This window comes from Gorilla gorilla, chromosome 3 (assembly GCF_029281585.2).
Source record: "Gorilla gorilla gorilla isolate KB3781 chromosome 3, NHGRI_mGorGor1-v2.1_pri, whole genome shotgun sequence".
Classification (NCBI taxonomy): Eukaryota; Metazoa; Chordata; class Mammalia; order Primates; family Hominidae; genus Gorilla; species Gorilla gorilla.
The window spans coordinates 56,009,339-56,024,016 of record NC_073227.2 but is presented as its reverse complement, the minus strand read 5'-3'; positions in this window follow the sequence as shown (position 1 = coordinate 56,024,016).

Here is a 14,678-nt window from a genome sequence, read left to right as displayed (position 1 = left end):
CTGCACTCTTCTGGTCCGTGTTTGTTACAGCTCAAGCTGAGCTTTCGCTTGCTGTCCACCACTGCCCACCACTGTCGTTTGCTGCCGTCGCAGACCTGCTGCTGACTTCCATCCCTCCGGATCCGGCAAGGTGTGCGCTGTGCTCCTGATCCAGCAAGGTGCCCATTGCCACTCCTGATTGGGCTAAAGGCTTGCCATTGTTCCTGCACGGCTAAGTGCCTGGGTTCATCCTAATCGAGCTGAACACTAGTCACTGTGTTCTACGGTTCTCTTCCATGACCCACGGCTTCTAATAGAGCTATAACACTCACCGCATGGCCTAAGATTCCATTCCTTGGAATCCGTGAGGCCAAGAACCTCAGGTCAGAGAACACGAGGCTTGCCACCATCTTGGAAGTGACCCACCACCATCTTGGAAGTGGCTCGCCACCATCTTGGGAGCTCTGTGAACAAGGACCCCTGGTAACACAACCGAGGCTTCTCTGGGGTTTTTAAGGAAGAGTATAGTTTAGGCACTTAGAAATGTCTTTGTTTTTAAAGTGCACTGTAAAAGCATCATGTGGTCTAACCTTAAAATAATTCTCTTTTTGAAGACCCAGGATTCAGTGTGGGCTCTGCCCAGAGCTTAGAGATCCAGTTAAAAAATAAATAGTCCCTATCTAAATAAAATTGGTCTCCTTATACAATCCTATGATAGATTTCTATAATTTTATGTTTGATTTGGCATCCATCATCAATCTTCCTCTAGCAGCACCAGACTTTTTCTCTATATACCTTATGATGTAAATTTTGCTATTTGATTTTCACCTGTGTTGTTTCATTTAATATCTGAATTTATGGCTATTTAGCTGACAACTGCCTAGTGTTGTGAAACAGGTTATCAAATATCTGAAAGTCTAAGATAGAAAAAAAAGGTCTTTATGAATCTATAAGATGTACTTCTGTCGGCATGCCTAATATGTCTATGTATTTGTGTGTTGAGTACACAATGTTTCACTACTGAAAATATATAAAAGAGCTCTAATTAATTGGCTTAAAGAAAAATAGAAGCACTTAAATCAAATACCTTCTTAAAAAAAAGGGAAGACTAGTCGAATGCTTTTTCTTTTTTGTTTTTGAGATGGAGTTTCACTCCTGTCACCCAGGCTGGAGTGCAATGGCATGATCTTGGCTCAATACAACCTCTGTCTCTTGGGTTTAAGCAATTCTCCTGCCTCAGCCTCCCATGTAGTTGGCATTACAGGCATGCACCACCACACATGGCTAATTTTTGTATTTTTAGTAGAGATGGGGTTTTGCCATGTTGGTCAGGGTGGTCTTGAACTCCTGACCTCAGGTGATCTGCCCACCTTGGCCTCCCAAAGTGCTGAGACTATAGCATGAGCCACTGTGCATGGCTGTCCAATGCTTTTTCAAGTTTACATGATTTAAGTAAAGTCCTTTTTTTTTTTTGAGACGGAGTCTGGCTCTGTTGCCCAGGCTGGAGTGCAGTGGCATGATATCAGCTCACTGCAACCTCTGCTTCCCGGGTTCAAGTGATTCTCCTGCCTCAGCTTCGGAGTAGCTGGGATTACAGGTGCACAGCACCACCCCCGGCTAATTTTTTGTATTTTTGGTAGAGATGGGGTTTCACCATGTTAGCCAGGCTGGTCTCGATCTCCTGACCTCATGATTCACCCACCTAGGCCTCCCAAAGTGCTGGGATTACAGGTGTGAGCCACCGTGCCCAGCTGTAAAATCTTACTAAATAAGCTAGCTTTAAAATTATTGATAAAGTAATATTAGAAATGTCTTAAGAATTGCCAGCATACATTTTTGTTTGCATTTATTAATCAAGCAATTTCATACTTATCCCTGCCAAATACTATAAGGTGTCAAAATTTGGCATGGGGGTTACAAACCTATAAACCCAGCCCAAGATTGCTTTCATAATCTTTAATAAATAAGACATTGCTATTGGTTTAATGAAAATAGCTATATTTTGAATTATTTAGCAAAATTACCATAACTTCTGATATTGTGGCATTAGGAAGTCTAATCCACAGGCAGCAAGGAAGTTTGTTTGGGGGAAAGGACTATTACTGTCTTGTTTCAAAGCTAAAATATAAATTAAATTCCTTCTAAAGTTTGGGAATAAGCAAGGACAACTTGGAGGTTAGAAGCAAGATGGAGTCAGTTAGGTCCTGTCTTTTTCACTATCTCAGAATTTTGCAAAGGTGAGTTTCATAACTTTAATTGATGACTATCACAGTTTTCATAAATAATGTAGGTAAATGAATAAAATAAAATAGACAGATGTAATGGCATAAATACTTGTAGGCAAACTTGTCATAATTTAGAATCTAAAGTTATACTAAAATATTTCATTATTTAGGTATTTTCCAATAAAAATATATTGTAGGAAAACATTCTTTCTAGAAAAAAGTGTCCTTTTAAAAAAGGTGGACAATTTTTTTCTAATTCAAAGCTTAAAGGTTGTGTACAAAACAAGGTAAGAGGAGCCAGGAAATAAGAAAGAGGTAAAGAAACTTATAGAAATAAAGAGGTATATTTTGGTAAGAAAGCTTAAAGAGAAATAATTTTATATGAGAAAGAATATTACATGGTAAATTTAGACCTAGACTAAAATGACTGGTTGTTTAAGAAAGAGGGATGTTCAGGACAAACCAGAAAGTCCAAGCATGTGATGAATGGTCTGGGTAAGTCACAATGAAAGAATTTATTTAAAAAAACCCCAAAACTTTTATATGATCAAGTTGTCTGTAGTTAAAGGGAAATTATAATGGTCTTTCCAGAGACTTGGTTTGATGTAAAAAAAACCAAAAACATTTATATAGTAAAGAATTGATTAGAACAATAAAAGTTCCTTAGGGTATTGATTTATTCTTAATAAATTATAAGAGATTTTATTTATATCTTAACCCAAAGTTAAACTTCTATTGCATCTTGCTGTTTTTGGTTTTCTCTCCCCTTTTAGAAGGAGTGAAATAATAATGCTCTCCTTCAACTCATATAAGTTTCTGTTGCCTCAGCTTCTGTTTGTTGTGGCCTGATGCTAACAATATTTTCTTAAAGATCTGAAGGAAATGTTTTCTTCCAACATAATGTTCTGTACACTGCAGAAGGTTTTTTCTTTTGCCTTTTGGTAACTGGCCTAACAGATTTTAGGTTTTATAAAAATAATTCCTATGCCATTATTATTAAGTTTTGATTTGCTTAGGAAAAAGACTGAGATTAAAATTTTTTTTTAAGTTAAGGTGATTACATCCATGTATCTTTCTGTATGTGGTTTTAAAGTACTTGTGACATTAAGTTACAGGGCTTTGACTCCTAGGTCTAAAAAGGACACCAAGTCCTGCTAAGTCTTAAAACACCAACAGCAATTAAAACCTCATCTTCAGGCCCTCTTGATTGGCATCAGAATATGCCAATCAAAATAAACTGCATTCCTGAGACACAAGGTCAGAAGTTAAAGCTATTCAACTCCTCAAATTCCAGGGACTATTGTGGAAGTGGTGGGCATGTGAGATTGTAAGGGCTGATTTTAAGAGATAAAATAAGTTCAATTTCTCATAAATTAACCAGTAATGTCAAAGACACTCTTATTCAAGACCAGCATATGGACCCCTGTGTCAGATTAACAAGATTTTCTTGAAGCATTAACCAACTCCTTAATAAAGGTTATAAAGGTTATAAAAGGCTTATGGAAGTTAAATTTTATGATCAATATTAAGATTTTATAGATGATTTATAAAATTTTGAAAAACAAATTTATTTGGCTTCATGCTGTTTTTATTAGAGCTAATTGTTTAGAAAATTAAGTGTCCTCTCTCAAAGAATTAAGGTTTTCACTTTTTTTTTTCAAACCCTTGAGTTATCACTCTGGTTAAATGAATGACTTATTTTACAATAACCTGTAATCCTATTTTGTGATATCAAGTGTAAACCTTTGATATTTGACAAATTTTCCAAAATCAAAATTATAAATTATGTCTTTTTTTCAGCTGGGCACACACCTGTAATTCAAGCATTTTGGGAGGCCAAGGAGGGAGGATCATTTGAGGTCAAGAGTTTGAGACCAGCCTGGCCAACATGGTGAAACTCTGTCTCTACCAAAAAATACAAAAATTAGCTGGGCATGGTGGCACACACCTGTAATCACAACTACTGGGGAGGCTGAGGCAGGAGAATCACTTGAACCCAGGAGATGGAGGTTGCAGTGAGCTGAGATCATGCCGCTGCACTCCAGCCTGGGTGACAGAGCGAGACTCTGTCTCAAAAAAAAATTATGTCTTTTTTTGAACTAATTAATCCTTTAAGATATTATTATTAGTTTCCCTAATGTCAAAAAAATGACCTATTTGGTTATTTGGTATAAAAATTATACAGGAAACACCGTCAAATAAGAAATGATGTTTGGTTTTCTTTGGGCTGTATTTGTATAAAAATGTTATTGGTAGGTATTCTAAAATTATGGGAAACTTCTATAATTCTGATATGACTTAGTGTACATGATCAGTAATAATTATAATTGTTATGTTAAATTATTGTGTGCAACAGAGGTAACAAATTTCCTCATCAATTGTGTCTTTGACTATGGCTGCCCTAAAACTTTTTGTCATCCACGGACAATTATTGTCTTTTTTTGGTTCTCTTTCGAAGGTAGTTTTATAAAACTCTAACAGGTGCTCTTGAAAGCAGGTTTCTGATAACATTGGAGACTGTGACATCAGAATAGATGAAAAACTTTCAGGACTCATGGAGAGATAAAATATTCATGAATATCAAGCAGAATAGGAATTAACTGCATGGATTAAACTGATAGAAGTCTGAAGTAATCTGTTTAACTTTTTGCCTAAAATGGTGCTGATCCTTTTGTTTTTCAAAGTCAAGAAAATGTTTAAGCTATTTACAGCTTTTAACAATTGAGTAAGTATACTCCTATGAATAAAATTTGGAGCATATTTCTTTCTCTGTACCTGATTTCTACAGAATTTGGAAACTATTTGTGAGTATTCTTAACTTATGACAATACAGTTATTTGCATAAATGCAATAAGAATCTGTTTTCATTTGTAACAGGACACAATTGGAGAAACTAGTTACTTTACCGAGGCTTTTTACTGGGATGGTGTGCTTTGCTTTAAGGAATCAAACTTGGCTTATGGAATCAATACAAGCCCCTTGGGAAAACTGGCCTCATACTTTTGTCTATACAGTCCCTGTACAGGGTTCCTGACCTGTGGTAAGTAAAGAATGTCACTTTCTGACAGGTCCAGGAGCCCCAGGTTTATCTTGGAACCTCAACAGGAAAGGAATTTACCCAACTCATAGGTATTTGATGGTACAAATCCATGGCTGGGTTTGACTTTAAAAAAGTCTTATTTGAGATTTCTTCTATGGAATAAAGTACCATCAAAGCCAATTTAAAAGCCTATGTAAAAAAAATTATTTTTGTTGCACTGTAAACAAATAATCAGGCCAAGTATAATAAAGCAAGTCAGGGCCGGGCATGGTGGCTCACACCTGTAATCCCAGCACTTTGGAAGGCCAAGGTGGATGGATCATGAGTTCAGGAGTTCGAGACCAGCCTGGCGAAGATGGAGAAACCCCATCTCTACTAAAAATACAAAAATTAGCCAGGCGTGATGGCACATGCCTGTAATCCCAGCTACTCGGGAGGCCGAGGCAGGATAATTGCTTGAACCCGGGAGGCGGAGGTTGCAGTGAGCTGAGATCACACCTCTGCACTCCATCCTGGCAACAAGAGCAAGACTCCATCTCAAATAAATAAATAAATAAATAATAAAAAAGCAAATCAGTCCAACCACGATTTGTCTTTAGTAAAAGTGGGAAACTGGAGAGGAAAAATTATGTTTCAAAAACTATAGTACACCTGTTCTTAGATTCCAGTCTTGCCTAATGTTTTTCAACTTTTATTATTTTCTACAGTTTGGACTGAATTCTAATTTTTCTTGGCTACAAGCCTTCAAAATATTGCTTCCAGTTTCTTTTCCTTCTTTACCCCCGCCCCCCCCATTTATCCTAATTTGGAGTCACTGAAAACTAAGCTGTGCATTCATAAAGCCCTGTGAACAGAAGCTAGACAACTTAAACTTCAGAAGAAAATAACAACAACCTATTTACATACATAAGCCACTTACTGCCTGTCTATTGATATGTGGACTTCAGAGTAATGTGGCCTATATGCATTTTCCAGGATTGTTCCTTTGTTTGTTCTTGTTTTTCTCCCTTCCTCCTCCTATTTTCTCTTTATAGGACATGAGACTTTACAGCCTGCTAAAAGTGAGCCTTCCTAAATAACTTGGGACCTACCCATCTAGGAATAAACCATCCTAGCCATGAGAGATCAGACAAAACCTCAGACCAGAGACACATTTTCTTCTAAAATGCTTTCTCCAAAGGATTTTTTAAAAGAAAAGTGTAGGGTCCAGCCCCACAGGGTCAGTGGGTTTGCTCCTCATGTGCAGAGATGAGAGAGTGTAGAAATAAAGGCACAAGACAAACAGATAAAAAAAAAAAAGACAGCTGGGCCTGGGGGACCACTACCACAAAGACGCAGAGACCGGTAGTGGCCCTGAATGCCAGGCTGCGCTGATATTTACTGGATACAAGACAAAGGGGCAGGGTAAGGAGTGTGAGCCATCTCCAATGATAGGTAAGGCCACATGGGTCACATGTCCACTGGACAGGGGGCCCTTTCCTGCCTGGCAGCTGAGGCAGAGAGAGAGAGGAGAAAGAGAGAAACAGCTTACATTATTATTTCTGCTTCTCAGAGACTTTTAGTACTTTCACTAATTTGCTACTGCTAACTAAACGGCAGAGCCAGGTGTACAAGATGGAACATGAAGACGGACTAGAAGCATGACCACTGAAGCACAGCATCACAGAGAGATGGTTAGGCCTCTGGATAACTGCGGGCGGGCCTGACTAATGTCAGGCCTTCCACAAGAGGTGGAGGATAGAGTCTTCTCTAAACTCCCCTGGGGAAAGGGAGACTCCTTTTCCTGGTCTGCTAAGTAGCGGGTGTTTTTCCTTGACACTAATGCTACCACTAGACTATGGTCCGCTTGGCAGTGGGCATCTTCCGAGATGCTGGCATTACCGCTAGACCAAGGAGTCCTCTGGTGGCCCTGTCTGGGCATAACAGAAGGCTCACACTCTTGTCTTCTGGTCACTTCTCCCAATGTCTCCTCAGCTCCTATCTCTGTATGGCCTGGTTTTTCCTAGGTTATGATTATAGAGCAAGGGTTGTTATAATATTGGAATAAAGAGTAGTTGCTACAAACTAATGATTAATAATATTCATATATAATCATATCTAAGGTCTATATCTGGTATAACTATTCTTATTTTATATTTTATTATACTGGAACAGCTCGTGTCCTTGGTCTCTTACCTCGGCACCTGGGTGGCTTGCTGCCCACAGAAAAGGGCGGAAAACGTGAAAGGAAAATATATCTTGGGGCTCGTAAGTCACTCAGCTAAAGAAAAAAGTTAAGTTCGTAACTGCTTAGGGCCAAACTGCCTCCCATTCTATTCAAAGTCAGCCCTCTGCTCACTGGGATAAATGCATATCTGATTGCCTCCTTTGGAGAGGTTAATCAGAAACTCAAAATAATGCAACCATTTGTCTCTTATCTACCTGTGACCTGAAAGCCCCCTCCCTGCTTCCAATCTTCCTGCCTTTGCTTTGAGTTGTCCTGCCTTTCCAGACAGAACCAGTGTTCATCTTACATATGTTGATTGATGTCTCATGTGTCCCTAGAATGTATAAAACCCAACTGTGCTCTGACCACCTTGGGCACATGTCATCAGGACCTCCTGAGGCTGTGTCATGGGGTTGTGTTCTCAACCTTGGCAAAATAAATTTTGTAAATTAACTGAGACATGTCTCAGATTTTCAGGGTTCACAGGACCAAGCTAACTTTGAAAGATATTTAGGCTATGGTTTAAATGATAATAAGTCTTATACTAAAACTCATTCACTTTTGTAAAGCTAATGGGAGGCCATCAGGCTGTGGGGAGGAGGGGAGCCTGAGTCCTGCTAAGGTGCAGACATAAACCATTGCCAGCCATTATTCCGGAGGTTATAAGATATGAGCTTCCCCAATTACTCCTGCAAATCACATCAATATTGTAGAACCTAACACTGGCCTTTTGAGGTATCTTTTCAGGGTTTTTTTTTTTTTTTTGCATGTCTGACACCCACGGCTCCACCTGGACCAGCCAACCCAGCTCCTATGGTCCCACCCAGAAGCAATTCAGCCCACAGAAGGGCAGCTTTGACTCCTTACTATTTCATCTCCACCCCAGTCAATCAACAGCAAGCACCTATTACCTGGCCACCCCCTCCCTTCCCCCAAACTGCCTTTGAAAAACCCCTGACCTAAGACCTTTGGAGGAGATCATTTGAGTACAAACTCCATTTCCCATGTGGCATGACTAGTCTTGTATCTATTAAACTTTCTCTACTACAGTGTTGTGGTCTGTCTTTACAGAGTGGGGCTTGAGGCTGTTTGCAAAAATGTTGCAGTCCAGCCTAGTACTGTACCTAGCTTACACTTGGTAATTTTTTTCTCAATCAGTCTAGTTAGGAGGTTTTCAATTTTATGAATCTTTATAAGAACTAGCTCTTACCTTTATTGATTTTCTTTACCTATTTTTAAATTTTAATTGATATCTACTCTTATTTTTATTACATCCTTCCTTCTACTTGGAGTTTAATTTGCTATCCTTTTTCCAGTTTCTAAGGTGAAAGTTTAGACTTTGACTTTAAACCTTTATTCTCTTTCACTACAAATGTTTAAAGCTAACATTTGCCTCCAGATACTGCTTTAGCTCCATCCCACAAATTTTGATATATTGTGTTTTTATTATCATTTAGTTCAAAATATTTTAAAGTTTTCTTTGCAATTTCTTCTTTGACCCATGGGTTATGAAGGAATGTGTTCCTTGATTTCCAGATAACTGCAGCTTTTCCAGATATCCTTCTGTTATTGGTTATCAGTTTAATCCTCTTTTGGACACAGAGCATATTCTGTACAATAATAGTTCTTTGAAATGTGTTGAGATTTGGTTTATGGCCCAGCATATGATCTGTCTTGGTGGATGTTCCAAGTTAAATAGAAAAGAATGTGTATTCTGCAGTTGCTGGGTGTAGTGTTTTAGAAATGTCAATTGGGTTAAGTTGCTTGCTCTAAATGTAGTTTATTGCCAATTTTTAAATTTGTTTAACTTGGTCATTAGATACAAACACAAGTAGGATTATTATGTCTCCTTAATTAATTGACAATTTTATCGTTATTAAATGTCCCTGTTTATTCTGGTAATACTTTCTGATTTGGAATTTACTTTGTCTGATATTAATATAGCTAAATAAGCTGTGTTATTAGCATTTTTTTAAACAGAGTCTTGCTCTGTCACCCAGGCTGGAGTGCAGTGGTGCAATTTTGGCTCACTGCAACCTCCACCTCCCGGGTTCAAGTGATTCTCTTACCTCAGCCTCCCAAGTAGCTGGGATTACAGGTGCATGCCACCACACCTGGCTAATTTTTGTATGTTTAGTAGAGATGGGGTTTCAACATGTTGGTGAACAGGCTGGTCTCGAACTCCTGGCCTCAAGAGATCCACCTGTTTTGGCCTTTCAAAGTTCTGGGATTACAGGCCTGAGCCACCGTGCCCAGCCTATTAACATTTATTATTATGACATGCCTTTTTTTCCCCTTTACATCTAACCTATCTGTGTCTTTTTATTTAAATCTTATTTCTCATAAATGACATTTAGTTGCATTTTACTTTTGTAACCAATCTGAAAATCTTTGCTTTTAATTAGCCTTTTAGTCTGAGTTCATATTTTATAAAAATTGATGTGGTTAGATTCAAGGCTAAAGATTGGTACCTTTGATATTTCTTATAATGTAGATTTGCTGGCAATAAGTTCTCCCAGTTTTTGTTTGTTTGAAAAAGATGTATTTTGCCTTTATTTTCAAAAGCTATTTTCCCTAGGTACAAAAGTATAAATTAACAGTATTTCTTTACTTTCAGCACATTAAAAATACTACTTTGTTATATTCTAAGCTTACATTGTTTCTCATTTACAAGTCTGTGATTATCCTTCCCACCCCCCCTTCCCCCACTGTATGTAATGTGTCTACTTTCTCCCTCTGGCTGTTTAATTTTTTTAAAAAATCACTTATTGTTGCTGGGCACGGTGGCTCACACCTGTATTCACAGCACTTTGGGAGGCTGAGGTGGGCAGATCACCTGAGGTCGGGAGTTCAAGACCAGCCTGACCAATCTGGAGAAGCCCCGTATCTACTAAAAATACAAAAGTAGCCGGGGTGGTGGCACATGCCTGTAATCCCACCTACTTGGGAGGCTGAGGCATGAGAATCACTTGAACCTGGGAGGCAGAACTTGCGGTGAGCCGAGATCATGCCATTGCACTTCAGCCTGGGCAACAAGAGCGAAACTCCGTCTCAAAAAAAAAAAAAAAAAAAAAAAAAAAAACACTTATTGTTAGTAATTGGGCTTTTATTTGCTTTGAAGTGATTTTCTTTGTTTTTATTCTGCTTGGGGTTCATTGAAATTCTTGAATATGTAATTTTATACTTTTCATCAAATTTGGAAAATTATTGGACATTATTTCTTCAAATATTTGTTTTTACCTCCTTGCTTCTAGGGTACCAATTACACATGTTGATCTAATTAATATGGTTCCATGAGTTACTAAGATTCCAATGTTTTATCTCTTTTTGCTTTATTTTGGCAGCTTCAATTGCTATGTCTTCACATTCACTGATTTTATCATCTACATTTTCTATTCTACTGAACAGACATCTAATAAATTTTTAATTTCAGATATTTTAATTTCTAGAAGTTCTGTTATTTTTTCCTGTGTTTTAAATTTGTTTGTTGATTATATAAATGATTTATTTTGAATTCTTGAGCATATTTATAATACATATTTTAATGTCCTTGTTTGCTAATCCGTTATTATTATTATTAGTTTTGAAATGAAATCTCTCTCTGTCACCAGGCTGGAGAGTGCAGGAGCATGATCTTGGCTCACTACAACCTCTGCCTCCTGGGTTCAAGTGATTCTCCTACCTCAGCCTCCTGGGTAGCTGGGACTACAGGCGAGTGCCACCACACCTGGCTAATTTTTGAAGTTTTAGTAGAGACGGGATTTCACCATTTTGGCCAGACTGGTTTCAAACTCCTGACCTCAGGTGATCCACCTGCCTTGGCCTCCCAAAGTGCTGTGATTACAGGTGTGAGCTACTGTTCCCAGACATATGCCATGATTTCTGTCACTTCTGGGTATGCAGCTATTGACTGATTTTTTTCCTGATTATGGGTCACATTTTCCTGCTTCTTTATGTGTCTAGTAATTTCTGATTGAATGCCAGACAGTATTAGTCCATATTGTGAAGTGTTTGGATTTTATTGCCTCCTTGAAAGAGGGGAAGGAATTTGAATTATTTGCAAATTAGTTTGATCCTTTATGAGCTTCTTTTAAGACTTATATGGCAGATTGAGAGTATCATAGTTCTCTTTTATCTGCAGGGAATATGTTCCAAGACCTCCAGGGGGTGCCTGAAACCATGGACAGTACCAAATTTTATATACACTATGTATTTTTGCCTATGATAAAATTCAATTTATAAATTAGGCATGGAAAGAGATTAACACCTGATAATACAATTGAACAATTATAACAATATACTTTAATAAAAGTTATGTGAATGTGGTCTCTCTTTCTCTCAAAATATCTTATACTATATTCACCTTTTTTGTGATGATATGAGATGATACAATGCCTATGTGATGAGATGAAGGAGGTGAATGACTTGGCATTGTGAAATAGCATCACGCTACTATTGACCTTCTGATAATATGTCAAACTTATGAATTGTTTATTTTTGGAATTTTGCATTAAATATTTTAAGACCATGCTCAATCACAAGTAAATAAAATTGTTGAAAGTAAAACCACAAATAAGGGGGTACTGTATCCTTTAACCTAGAGTTAGGTTAGCCCTGCTATTGAAGTGTGGCTTTTCATGTGAGCATTTATATTTTTTATTTATTTATTTATTTTTGAGATAGAGTCTCGCTCTGTTGCCCAACTGGAGTGCAGCGGTGTGATCTCTGCTCACTGCAACTTCCACCTCTGAGGTTCAAGCGATTCTCTTGCCTCAGCCTCCTGAGTAGCTGGGACTGCAGGCATGTGCCACCTCGCCCAGCTAATTTTTTTTGTATTTTTAGTAGAGACGGGTTTTCACCATGTTGGTCAGGCTGGTCTCGAACTCTTGACCTCAAATGATCTGCCCACCTCAGCCTACCAAAGTGCTGGCATTAAAGGCATGAGCCACTGTGCCAAGTCCATGTAAGCATTATTAATGCCTGAGGTCTTCACTGAATCTCTCCAGTCTACAGGTAGTAACTTGAATATCTCCAAGGTCTGTGTGAGTTTTGGGATTATTTAACTGTTAATACCTTGGAAGTTATTCTTTGTCCAGTCTGTGGAATTTTCGTTTATGCATGTCCAGATTAGCATTCCACAAAGACTGGAAAAGACCTCTCTGCAGATTTCTGGTTCTTTCTCTACATTGCTTCCTCTTCTCTAGTACTTTGCTCTGAAAATTCTGGCTACTTCAATCTCCAAGGTCATATTTCTGACTCCTTAGCTAAACAAGACTGCTGGGCTGTGCTTGGTTTATTTTTCTCATGTCACAGTTTAAAAATGGTCTTTGGACAGGGTTCAACTCGTTTTTCCCCCATTTCTCTAATGCCATACTTCTGTTGTTGTTTTGTGCATTTTGTCCAGTTTGAAGTCAAGCTACTTTTTCATGAGCAAAAACTTAGACTACAGTATACAGATGTTCCTTTACTTATGATGGTTCATCTTATGATTTTTCTACTTTATGGTGGATGTATTGGGGTATTAAATGCCTTTTCAACTTAAGATATTTTCAATTTATGATAGGTTTATTGGGACATAATCACATTTTAAGTCAAGAAGCATCTATTGTTGATTTGTGGGAGCCCACTGCAATGTTTGAATATAGTATTTAAAATTCATGATTTATTTGTGAAGCTGTCTCATTTTATAAATTGTGTCGAGACAATGCAAAGTTTGTACAAGTAGGAATTGATAAAAATTACTACAATCTATAATGACTCAAAGTGTTGTGTAACAGCACTACCACCAAATAATGTAAAATCTTGATTATCACAATATATTTAGTATTTTTCTGAGAAGGCAGAAAAGTAAATTATATACAATACATAATAACTTACATTTATGTATATCTCTATTTTATTACTAATATGAGTACCCCTGACCCATCAACAGACCTAACCAGACATGTACAATAATAATTAAATCCAGTTGTCTTTGACATTTTGCTAGGTTTTAATCATATTAAAATCATTGCTTTATAGATTTTTAATATTTTGGTTTTGAAGGTTTGTTTTTCAAGGTGAGGACAAAAACTCATTTTGACTGCTCATTAGTTTGATTTTAGATATTTAGTAATGTAGTACATAGGTATCCATTTGTTTTCTTGTCCCAGTTCTGTTAATGTTAGGGGTAGGCCTGTGGAAGAAGTGGCAGCAGCAACAAAAGTTAGGAGGCTTGTATCACATATATAATTTGTCATGTCTGAGAAAGCTAAATTGAAAGCCAGTTTTGGGGAAGGGTAATAAGCAACAATATTTCCACTATGGACTCTGCAAAAGTCTTCAGGTATATTTAAGGCACAACATTATATAGGTTAGCATGATTTCACATTTACCTAAGTTTTTGTTTTTTTTCAGACAGAGTCTCACTCTGTTGCCCAGGCTGGAGTGCAGTGGCACAATCTCGGCTCACTGCAACCTCCACCTCCTGGGTTCAAGCGATTCTCCTGCCTCAGCCTCCTGAGTAGCTGGGGGACTACAGATGTGTGCCAAGCCTGGCTAATTTTTTAAATTTTCATAGGGATGCAGGTTTCACCATGTTGGCCAGGCTGATCTCAAACTCCTGACCTCAGGTGATCCACTCACCTTGGCCTCCCAAAGTGCTAGGATTACAGGCATGAGTCACTGTGCCCAGCCCCTAAAAGACTTAAAATCTTAAAATTTTCAGGTACAACCATACTCTCTTCCCCAATAATTTTTTTTCCTTACTCTGGATTTCTTTGAGCCCTCTGTATTTGATTATGTTATTTAACCAGAAACTTAATACAATTACAATGAATTATTTAATAATAAGCTCCAGGAACTATCTCACAGGAAAATAATAATAATATTTACTGTAATTAAGGACTCAATTTGTGCCAGGCCTGGTGTGAAGAGTTTTATGTCAATCATTTCTATTTACCATACCTTGATTAGAAGAATCTATTCCCATTATGCTAATAAAAAATGGCAACAACAAGGTTCAGGGCAGTTAAATAATTTTCCCAAGGCTACAGTGCTGTCAGAAATTAGCAAACCAGGATGCAAATCTAAATTAGCAAACTGGGATGCAAAATCTAAACCAGGATGCAAATCTCAAGTCCACTAAATTTCCAATATTCCAAGGAGCTATCAACATCAGGTGCAAGTCTCTGAGGCCACCCCAATCATGCTGAGGGCTGGAGGACTTACTCCCTAAGAGGAGGGATCA